At 38.5% G+C, this 12,387-nt stretch overlaps 1 protein-coding gene and 1 long non-coding RNA gene across 2 annotated transcripts in view; both read left to right on the top strand.

Moving 5' to 3' along the window:
• WWOX (WW domain containing oxidoreductase) overlaps positions 1 to 12,387 on the top strand; it is a 527,331-nt gene that overhangs the window by 425,737 nt on the left and 89,207 nt on the right.
• On the top strand, positions 8,783 to 12,376 carry LOC136005404 (uncharacterized). Its single transcript, XR_010608769.1, has 3 exons — positions 8,783 to 8,870; positions 9,897 to 9,973; positions 10,542 to 12,376. It is a non-coding gene; the product is annotated as an uncharacterized LOC136005404 (long non-coding RNA).

The raw sequence follows: 12,387 nt of genomic DNA, 5'->3' as shown, positions 1-12,387 counted from the left end.
GCCACTTGGCGTTGAAATGAACTATAATAGTCCATCCAGGATTATTGTTTTCTGACCATATAAAGATCCTTCCATCAGTCAGAGCAAAATACTGCTTCCTAACCCCATCAAGGAGTTAACTGCGTGGTGCATACAACAGAGCTGCGGAGAGAAGTGGTTTGCAAAAGCCTGCCTTCCCACATTGCTGGAGTGCCATTAGCATCTGTGCCAGCCTGACTGTAGCTCTGAACTTTTGCTTTGTCAGCCATCACTGAGTGCATTCAGAGTCAGTGAACATTATACAAAATCAAGGTGTATGAAGCAAAACTCTCCCAACCCATATCCCCTTCTTTGGCTCTTGAAAAGCAACACTACCCTGCTCTGCAGACGTAAGGAGCTGTTTGAAAGTGTGCAACAATGGGGTTAAAGTCCCATTAACATTTCTAACAGTCATTTTATAGGGATTTTAACTTTGAAAATATTGGCTTTTGTCTTCAGGTTTCACTGGACATCAGACATGAACATCCTGTTTAGGATTTTCTAAAGCTAATTCATTGAACTTCCTATGGGCCTTGTGTAATGAAAAAGTATATTTTGATACAGTGCAGTCTGCTTTTGAAGTGCTACATAGTACATGGCTAAAAATAGGTAAAGCAGTTCTTTGGAAAACTGTTAAATGCAATGGGTTTCATTTTAGCTTAGGTAAGGGTGAGTAACAACTTTAAGAAACTAGAACAATCTGTTTCTTTGCCCACAAGATCAAGACAGACATTATCTCCAAGATATGAATATTGTTGGGTTTTTTCTTTTTTTTCGGTGGTGAATGAGCTAATGGAAATATTATTATTCTTTAATAGGTTTTTCTACCCAGAACAAGACTATCTGACCATAGAGATGTGATATTTAAGTGTAGTCATTACCTCCTAGAAACTGCCCTACAGCACCATCTCTGCAAGCACTTGGAATAGGAAAATCTGGGTTTTGGTCCTCATTGTATTCCTCTGAAGTCTCTTTTTATTCAGAAAAGAGCAATTTTCAAAGGAGGGGGGTTGAGTTGTTTATACAGCCTTGGACTTCTAATGAGTGTTCACATTATTTGAGATGAGAAGAAACCAGCGTGCAGCACACTGGAAATTACACGCACTTTCAGAAGAAAGAAATCTAGATCAGAAAGGAGCCTCAAAAAAGCTACCAAACCAATCTTTTGATTTTCATAAAGAATTATTTCAGACTATTTCAACAGTATCAGCGTAAGTTTTGTAATGAGGCTGTCTTGGACTTCTCATTTTCATTCCGTTGCCTGAAACATTTTTAGCTTTCCGTAAATTTAGGTCAAGATTTAATTTTCACTAGTTAGAACAAAAGCAGAGCAGTTCTAGCACAATGGCAGTTGCAGAGGCAGGAGGCTGACTCGTACTACAAACAAGAAAATAATATGGGTGTCAATTTTGAATATGTAGAGTTGTGTCAGCGTGTGAATGAAGATCCAATTCATTTTTATGAAACTTTAGACTAATTAGTTTTATAATTTGCACAGTAAGGTAATGTAAATGTGTTGCTGCTGCTTGACTTTTTTCTTAATCCTTTGAGTGGATATTTAATCTTTTTTTATATATTAGAATTAAAGCAACTTGGAAGATATGAATAATTAATCTAATTATATGCCGATCTTTAATTTCTTTAATGTTTTAGATAAAAAAAACAACTTTACAAATTGGTTTAGGTTGGAAAACCCTTTTAGAGGATTTTGTATTTCATCAGTAAGTGCAATTTAGAGGATACAGGCTCTGGAAGTGCAACATTAAGTTTATCGTTATGCAAATGGCCCAGTTAATCCAGGAGTTCTGGTGACCAGATTCTCAAGGTGTGCTTCATGAATTCATAGCTTGAATTTAAGAAGTGAAATTTGCCAGTTAAGGGAAATGAGGAACCAAAAGCTATAAAATATTGCAGGCTAGCAAAGGGAAACATAAAGAACCAGTAATTTGCTTATCTCCTCTGTAGACTGAAGGACAGCAAAAATTAGAGAAACGAGTCTTGCGTTGTCTACACGTATCAAGGACTGTATCTTGTGGGGCAGAGGACAGAAAACCAACGTATCTACAATGATGATTAGGTGTAACTCTATACACAGTACGAACATGAAGTTATACATAAACTGAGAGCTATCTAGTTTGCATACATCTGAGCATGGCATGCATATGGAGTGCTGACTGCTTAACTTGTGGAAAATTTAAACCCTGTACAGATCATCACAAGCGTAGGAGTTTGTATCTGTCCTATTATGGTTGGCTATTTTTGGTGACATCCACAAACTTCAGATTCCTTGGTGTTTTGAAAAATTTCCATTTTTCTTCCTTTAATATGTGCATTATCCTCTGTTTGTAGAATTAGCAGCTTTTAGCTAATTCCTTGGCTCTTCCCCTGCAGCTTGGTATTCCTTATTATATGACTTTGTCTTCTAGGGTTGGTTTTGGGATTTTTGTTGGTTTTCTAAGGGAAATGAAAGTAGTGACCATTACAGTAGAATTAAAAATAGCTTCTAAGAGCTTAGCCCAAGATACGAAAATAGTCTCTCTTCCGGCTTATCCTGTCAAGTACAATGGGAACCCTAGTAAGGTAACATCTGTGAAAACCTCATTCTGGGTTTGTGTCTCTTGTTTCAGAATCTGTCCCTTGTGTCTGCATAATGTAATAATTGAAATCAGATTGTGGATTTTTTTTTTTTTTTTCATTTCTGATAGTTCACCATTGAGCTTTCAGAAAAGGTCATTGGTTTTAGAGACTGACTTACCCATATGATGCTTCAATGTTTTTTGATGTATTTATATGTCATTGCTTAGGAAAAAGGACACAGTAACTGTAGAAAATTTGTAGGTAAATGCATACTAATATCAATGTTGATCTTCCTGTGCATAAGATTTTCATGTGTCTTTGCTTGTTTGGTGTCCTAGTGACTAGGGATTTGTCATTCACAAGGACAAATGTAGACTTTCTGTCCTTTGCTATTTAAGGTGAGGAATCATGCTTGACTAGTGAAGAAGTGCAGAATGTATTGTGGTGGCCAGCCCAGCTGGACTGACTATGAAAGAAAATAAATACCTCTCAAACAAGAATACTTTTTTCTCACCCCACTTCTCTGGTAATGGCTGTGACATCAGGCGTAAAGTGAAGAGGTAGGCACTAGTCTAAGTTTAGAGGCCTGGGAAGGCATATCTTCTTGAAGTGGAACAAATATTTTGGTGGTGCTCTTACTTCCCCATGGGTTCAGGACATCACTGTATAGCATTGACCCTCATGGTAGGAATAAGACCTGATTGTAAGGGATATTTTCTGAAAGGTGCGTCAGAACCTGCACACCTGGAGAACAATTAAAATAGAGCTGAAAGGAGAATGCATGACAGTGGCAGGCTGAAACCTGGGGATTTGATTTGCATGGGGCATCTTGGGAAGGAGGATACCCAGACTCCTTGTGAGTGTCTCTGTTTCTGCTCCACATAGCCTGGTGGGAATGGTCCATACCAAGACTGGGAGGGAGAGGAGAAGCAGTGCCAGAGCACATTCACATGACAACATGGAAGTTTTCTACACAAACACTGATTCTGAAACTTCTTACAGAAACTCTGTGTGTTTCTATGGTTTGGTACATAAGGAGACTTAACAAATATTTACCCAAAGAGCCAGAAGCACTGCTGGAAGTTCCAGCACTTCCTCTCTCCCACAGGTCTTTATTTTTTCCAGAGTATGACAATTTTGCTTTTGTGTGGTTTCTCTCTGTTAGTACAACATATAACACAGGCTTTGCAGAGGACTGTAAGACACAGTTTTGAGTAGACACAACTTCTGTCTATTTTGAATTGTGAGATACACGGGTGTAGACAAGAATTAGTTATGTGCTAATTTACTTTATTTTCTCATCACTTAAGCATTTTTAAAATGTTAAGGTTAAGACCTGCTGGACCAGGAATCTTCTGTAACTTGCTGCTTGTCATCTGAATCAGGGAGTCCTCCCTGTTTAAGTGGCCATTAGTGAAATCAGCTGATGCCATGGCTGAAATTGTTCTATAACCCTTCCTTTACATGTTTATCTGCCTCTTCTCTCAGGTTAGCAGGTTCCTCTTTCATCTCCTGCAGCTTTGCATGTCTCTGCCTTCCCAGCATTATGTTTCCCTCTTCCAACACCTGGCATCATTGTTTGGTGCCTGGGAATTTCCCACTCTCCAAATGAAGTTCCCTGCAGAGAAAAATAGCACTTAGCTTCATCATAGCAGTCATTCAGTCAAAGTGCATTAGTTCAGATTAACACTATTGTCTCTGGTCTGGTAAATTGATACTAAAAGCCTTATCAGCAAAAGCAGATATGCAAAACAGAGGTATAATACCCTGTAAAGCAACAGCTTCAACATATCAACAAATTCTCTTCATCATCTTTTAAACTAAGTGTATCTGAATTCCCATGAAGAAGGTAAGCTATATAACTGATGACTTTGGATTAATTTCTGTGGATTTCTAAGGGAACATCTCTAGAACGGTGTTAAAGTCCACTTCCTTTAAATTCTATAGGATATTTCTATGAAGAAAATGTGTATAGTGAGTCTCCCTATAGCAGGTTAATATTTGTGTATTGTCACCCTGACTGAACCCAGCATGGGAGCTCAAGTGGAGTAGAAATCAATGAAATAGCATTAGGATGCAATTGTCGCAAATTATCAGAGAAGAAAGAAGACAACTGTAATTCACTAGAAGTAACACTTTACCAACTGCTCTCACTAAGCATTAGTTTAGTGTGTTTTCAATTTCAAGGCACTTGCTCTGGAAAATACTTGGTCCATAATTACCATTATTATCACCATCCTGAATTTTGTGGAATTTAACCTAAACAAATTCCTCAAAGCTTGCACTTAGTTCTGATATGCTCCATCCTATTTATCCTTAGCTTCAGTGGCACTTGTGCTATGAGGATCATGCTTCATAGTGTGAATACCATATCTTTCTCAAAGAAAGCTGCTGCGGGCTGCTGTACAAACACCCTGGGTTTATGCAGTCAGTGTTTGCATGTGTCCTATTTTGCTCACGATGCCCAGCAGGACAAGGTCACTGCAGAATTTTTGTGGGGGCCAAATCTCTTCTGTTTTATTGGCAGTCATCACAGCCAAGGTTTTGTTACATCTTCCTGTGACAGCCTAACTGAGTGGTCACAATACCACTTGCCATCCAGCAGTCATTTTTTCTCCCAGCATCTCAGATTTTGCCCTTTCTTTGTCTTGCTCGCTAGCAGGCAAATTATTGGTAGAATATAAAATTACTGCTAAAAACAGTTAAACATTCCCTAACTGAAAAAAGGTATTTTTCCTCCATGTACACTGGATATATATCTAAACATTTCTAGGTTACAGTGATAATTGTCTCTCTGACGTAACGTAGTATTTGCATTTTGTCATTCATCATTTTTTTTCAAGGGGTACAATCACTCAAGGGACTGGTTTATGTCTTTCATTTCCTGGTTATCCAGTCAGCTCCAGCTCACGCCAGCAGGAATTGAAAGCTATTATCAATACAGAGAACAGGATTTATGTGAAACAAGGATGGGATGTCAGTCAGTCGCCTAATAGCAAAGCATTCATATCGCAGTAACCACCTCATGACTATCAGTTTGTCCTGGTTCTCAATAGGGGATCAAAGGCTAAATGATCAACAAGCAAAATTAATCCCCATGCCAGGTTTGGTGATTTAACTGGTGTTAAATCTGTACTGTGTGGTACAGCAACTAAGTACCCCACAGCCGCTCACTCAGTCTGCCCAGTAGGATGGGGAAGAGAATAGGGGAAAAGGTAAAACTCATGGGTTGAGATAAGAACAGTTTAATAACTGAAATAAAGTAAAATATTATAATAATCATAATTGTAATCAAAAGGGAAAAATGAGAGAGAAATAAAACCCGAGACAGACAGGTAATGCACAGTACATCTGCTCACCACTTGCTGAGTGATGCCCAGCCCACCCCTTAGCAGCAGTCAGCTCCTCACAGCCAACTCAACCCAGTTTCTATACAGGGTGTACAAAAGTAAATCGTAATGCTTTATTTAAAAAAAGCAAAAAATAGGTGGTATGGAATACTGCTTTGGCTAGTTCAGGTCAGCTGTGCTGGCTGTGCTTCCTTCTGGCTTCTTGTGCCCCTCCTCACTGACAAAGCATAAGAGACTGAAAAGCCCTTTGATCAGGGTAAGCACTGCTCACCAAGAATTAAAACATTGGTGTGCTATAGGCATTATTCTTAGACTAAAGCCAAAACACAGCAGTGCACCAGCTTCTAGACAGAAAATTAACTGTCCCAGCTAAAACCAAGACACTAGGTCAGGATGGAAACCCCTGAGGAGTGTGCCCATGTGCAAGAGTATCTGAACAAAAATTTTACTTTGAGTGTGCTTTTGATTCAGCTTTGCTCCACACAGGACACTCATATCAGTAGGTTTGCCAGGGTCACTGAGAGTGAATTTATTCATAACAAAATAATTTTTAGAGTGATAAACAGATTGTTTCATATCTGATTGCAAGCTCTTCCTGCACGGGCATGAGATGAAGCCTTCAATATCCGGAAGACAGGGGGAGTCTGGTTCAGTGATCAAGTTACAGAGACTGAAGACTGTAAAGCAGGGGGTCAGGCAGTAAAGTTTGGGTTATTTACAGTGTAGATGAGGGTAAGAATCACTGGCCGGGGACAGGGGAGATATATGAGATTTGAAGAATTAGGGTGATAATTGGGACTAAAGAAACCAAGGTGTGATGCAGATTGGTAACTGCTCTGATATGGTAAAGGACTGTATGTAAAGGACTGTATGAGAAAATGTCATCACTTCCCAGCTGTCTTTCTAGGCTGCTTCATTTATGTCTGGTCAAACTTAGCATCCATTTCCCTTGATATGAATAGGTATGGACAGGTCTCTGGTATCTCTACCATCCTGACTGGACACTGAACATCAGCTTACTCTTTTGTCAGTTTTAAGATTTCTCCTTTTTCTCTCCCCTCATAAAAAGAAGTTGGAGTACATACTTGCCCAGAGATACGGCTTTAAAAGTCCTCTGGCTACAACTTTTGTCCCTTAAGACTTCTAATATTTGAAGGAGGAACCTTGCCAAAGTGAATCACCTTCATTTCAGATAGTGCATGTCTGTGCATTACAAAATGCCTGTGCAGCATCTCTGTATCACTTTCTACACGGCTATTGATTATTCTTGAGGATCTGATCACGGACCATTTGATTTACGTTCCCTTTTTGAATATATAGCTTCTTTTCTGAATCCTACTGTTTGCTATAATTTTCAGCCAGGTTTCTCGTGGTCTTCCTTTATAAGTGCTTTGATATAAGCATATACTTGCCTTCCTGTTGCCTGGGGAAACTTACTCTTTCTCTTCAATGCCTTCAGAGTTTTTATTTCTAGTTTGTCCTGTTGTAATAACAGAAAAAAAATTAATTTCTTAAAATCTGATCCACTTTGGAGAAGCTAGGATTTATCTAGGAAGTAATTACACCTCAGGTAGTCAAGCAAAGTAAGCCTTTAACATGAGACTGTTCATGGATAGACGTGCTAGTACCACTTTCTTGTCACTTTAACATGAATAGTGTGATGCAGAACACAGCAAGTCAGGAGATACGAAGATTGAAGCAGTTTGTAAAGTAAGGGTATAATTAAGTGCTTAAACATGGACAGATTCCTGAAATAATGATAGATGTGAGGAAAGGAGATGAAGTTTGGTTTGTTGAGAAACGTAGGAAATGTGTTGAGAGGAAGATGACAAGTATGGCAAGATTTGAGGAAGTGCATATACATCTCCTTCAAATATGTTTCTAGCTAAAACCAGAATGATATCCATGAAGAATCTTGAAAATTGAGTCCAAATTTGATTTGGTTCCTACAGAAGACATGGGATGAGGGCTGCTATATGGCAGTACGTTAGATCTCATAGCAGATTCCTCTGAAGTATGAGAAAGTCCAAATGGACATGTGAAGTTTGTAAAGAAACAACACTGAAGATTGATTTAGTAACAGATGTGTTCAGGAAGAAGATTAGAGAGAAGTGAGTTTAGGAAGAAAATCCAAATATCAATATGCCTGCAGCTCTAGGAGTTTATGTTAGGCTACTGAGAATGTTAATCAGATTTCAAAAAACCCAGACAGTGTAATGCATGGCAGGTTGTACTCTACAGCATACAAACCATGCTGCACAGTTTGCTTTGTGCAGAAAACATGGTTATATATGCAAGTAATTTCCATATTTCTGCTGCCTTATTTTTAACCCATTTAATGACCTTTATGATCACAGTTCAGTCAAGTAGCAGCAATCGTGCCAGCAACAGCATTCCAGCTGGGTTAATGAATACACACATGATTTCATGAAGGAATATATCTTTTTTGACCCAATTTCAACCTTTCATATTTCAAGCTGTTTAATTATAAGATATATTGGTTGGAAACAAACACCCATTTATGCAACATTAAAAGTTTAAACAAATTCCGTATGCAATTATCTTAGGCGCTGAGTGTTTGTGATTGGTATATGTAGGTAACAAATTAGTGGCACAGTTGATAAATGCCTTTCACAGAACAGATGCAAATAACCAGACTTCTGTGTTCCTTGAGTCTGCATGATAATAGGTTCTTTAAGCACCCTGCTAAGAATTAGGAAATTAGTCAAATGGGATCATATTTAGGTTGAGCTAATACTGCACAGCTGAATTTACCCACCATTATCTGCGGGCATAATTGGAGACAACTGTTTTTTGGGCCAGCTGTGCAGGTCACAAAAGGATAATAATGGGGGCCCAGCCTTGCTATGTCAGATTGATAAATGTTTATAGCATCGTGTGACTGGAGGGGCTGGCTTTAAACAGGTACAGTTTAGGATTATTTCTTCTTTCTTTAAGATTCCTAGAGTCGAACATGCCAGATTAAATTGTTCATCATTTCTACATAACGTGAGTCAGTGTAATTCATAGGGAGAAGAAAGAAAAGGTGTGGTAAGAGGAAAAATATCTAAGAGGTGTCAGATAAAACTTTCTCACCACACGTAATCTGTTTTACACCTTTCTGTTAGTCGCTTTTCCTGCTATTTTCTCACCTTTCCTTTCCCTAGGTGGGTAGGTTTACATAATTTACGCTGATATTGTGGAACTTAAAGTGCCACTCGTGCACTTCCGAATTTGTCACTGGCTCTTTTTGGCATTTAGGGTTAATTTGTTTGAATAGTGGCTCTTGGTATTCTGACAAGTATTTCTTTTAAATGTTGCATCCAAGTACAGGCCTGTACTAATGCTAACCTATGAATATGTTAACAGCTACACTTTGTTTAGAAAATGTGATATTAATGTGAAATGTGTCTTAGCTGAATCCATTAGTTACAAACAGGTAAATAAGAAAGCACATTCTGATTTTAATTGCAAGGAATATGTTTCATGCTAAATGTCTGTCCTATTTTTTGCTCTCTTTAAATGCACTATTAGGATTTACTTTTGTGTGTCCTACGTATGTGCTGTAAATTACACTTTCTTTTAACAAAATGAATAATTTGCAGTGAAAAATAGAGAGCTTTAATTATCTTAACCAGGTACCACTAAGGTTTAAATTGCTAAGAAGTAAAATGTTGGTTCTGCTGAGTACTGTTACTATAGCACAGACTTTGATTTAGCTGCTATCATAACAGAAAGGAGGACAGGTAGGAGAAGAGATCTAAAAGATGAAGAAGAGGGGTTGTAATTTTATTTTACATTAGCCCTCTGAAATGCGCTCCTGCTAGTGTTCCTCAGCTTCACAGGATTACATCTGCAGTCATGGCCAAAAATAGTTCTGGAGACCAGAGCATACTGCAGTGGTGATTTTGCCAGCAGTGCAGCTAAGGAATATTGGCTCTGATTTCACAGTGCAGCTTCTTCTTTGCGTCTGCTCGTTGGCTGTTGATCCCCGGGCCCTGAAAACATAGGGAGATTTATCAGACAAGGTAAATCTTTACCTGTTTATGGCACAGACTGGCTGGAAGGTGAACTTTAGGCTCATAGGGATGAACTTTACGCTTTAGGGTGAGCTGTGGGCTCTCTGAAAAACTACAGAAGTGATGGGGGGAGGCTGCTTCTGTCTTTTGCTTCTCACATTTGTGTGACACAGCACCATCAAGCTGCATGGATCTGGAATATGCAGAGGTTCTGACTTTGGCCAAGTGCACATTCACTTCAATATCATGGGAAGGAGGAGGGGGGGAAATGGAGTTGCTGTAGGAGCAGCAACTCCAGGAGCCTCGCATCTGCATCCCTTCTTCAGGCGTGTCAAGTGGTTGTTGTTCCCCTCCTGAAGTGATGCACTCTACTGGGACTCCTTGCATGAGAAAAGTGTTACATTTCCAGCCCATTACTGGCATGCAACATGTGCAAACTGTCTAAAGTGTATAAATGGAGCTCCTGAAGAGCGTTTTATTATCAAAGTAATTGCTGCATTTCTTAGATTAACATTTGTTAGTGCAGTAGACTGAAATCATCACCAGTTATCTATGAGAGAAATTTTATCTTTCTCAGGCCTCCGATATTCATGAACACAGCAGACGCTGATAGCACCAGCTATTTCCAGGTTTTCAGTCTCCAGAGCAAAATGATCTTGGTTTCTCTGCTCAAGATGGCATCATAGAACTTCCTCCAGGATCTTACTGTTATAAAATACATCAGAAAAGACTCTCTGCTCTCAGAATTAGCATTTCCACCACAACCCAAACCATGTTTCTAATCTGTTCTTTTCTAAATTAGCGATGTTTCTTGATGGTGTGGGAAGGGGGAAGGGACAACAACAGTTGTAAAATGTTTTTTATTGAAACTTAAAAGCAATTATTTCTGAATCCCCATCTCCTTAATTAAAAGTGTCACTGTTTTGTATTTAATCAGTTCTTAACAAGCCTTATTGTGAAGCGAAAGAGCTAAACAATGTCTGTAATAGGCGGGGAGGGTTAGCTGAACTTTGTTTAAATATAAAGGGAGTAGTGCATCTGCTGAAGAACTAAGCCCTTTCAAAGTTTAGGACACTCACCAGTGCCATACAGCATAAATCACAGTGCAAACTGTGTGATTATACCCTGCAGGGAAATAGACTGTGTGTTTATGGGGCTCTTCACCAAGCACTTAGGAATAATCTGATATAAAGCAGCAGGGGAGGAGAGTAATGACAACTTCAAATTAGTTTAATGAATGTTTACATTAAAAAAGGCTTTTCTACAAACCTGAAAACACAAAGTGACGGTTTCCTCTCCAGACAAAACCCCCCTCTACTTTTCCTTAAAGTACTGGATGAGGGACACATTGTAAATTTAACTCTTTCAGTACAATAAGCCATAGTATCTTTATGTTCAGCATTTTGCTGTCATTATAACGAGAGTTGCTAGCAATCCAATTATAAACAGCAGTATCTGGTTGGTAGCTCATCTATTTTAAATCATACTGATCTCAGGGAAAAAAATAAACAACAAAGGTTGAGAATTTCATTCCCATGAAAGAACAAACATCTCAAAGTGAATTTTGCCAACTTTCTGTGGAACACGTTTAGTACGTCTTCAGCTGTATTCATTCAAGAGGCTAATGTGAGGTTTGAGAGATTTCTTTTCACTTCAAGCAATATACAATGAGTTTATAAAGATAAAAAAGGGAGGAAGGGCAAAGTATTTAAAAAAATAAGAATGATGCAGTACTTCTAGTTTTCTTCTCAGACTCGAGGTAAATAATTTGTCAATATTCCCACATATGCACAAGGCGCCATCTTATATACACTGAACTCTTGGGTAATTAGGAAAAATAAAGGGCTTGTACCTCTGAAGCAGTTAAGGCCCTTCTATCTGAGGACTTACTGTGCATTTCAGATCCAGCATTGCAGGATTTTTCACTGCCACAACATATTTTCATGAAACATTTTTAAAACTTTTTTAGTGGGGCATTTCGAATTGCATCAGGTGGAAATTTGGTTTTTGCCTTCACAGAGTAGATGCAAAATTTTCCACGAAGAATTCTGCAAATGAGTAAGCATGTATAAAGAAAAGAAAAATAAACCAACTTATTTTTAGGTTAGAAATAAAAGTTCAGAGGTAGGTGAGAACATAACTTCCAGTTAACTCCAGTGTTTTGAAACTTCCCCAACAGCTATCTGTGTGTGAAATAGTTCCAGGTATGACTGTTACCATACAGACTCTTACTGAAATATTTTTTGTTTTTGTCCAAGGACATAAAAAGTTAATAACAAATCAAGTACCCATTTTTATTAAGGAGCATGTGTACTTCTCAAGCAACCATGGGAAGCTCTGATTTTAGACACTAATTTGTCAAATGCTGTATTTGCTAAGGGTTTTTCTTAATACGGTATGCATCCCAAACAATACTTGTTCTG

The sequence above is a fragment of the Lathamus discolor genome, chromosome Z (assembly GCF_037157495.1).
Source record: "Lathamus discolor isolate bLatDis1 chromosome Z, bLatDis1.hap1, whole genome shotgun sequence".
Classification (NCBI taxonomy): Eukaryota; Metazoa; Chordata; class Aves; order Psittaciformes; family Psittacidae; genus Lathamus; species Lathamus discolor.
This window is presented reverse-complemented; position numbering and strand designations above follow the sequence as displayed.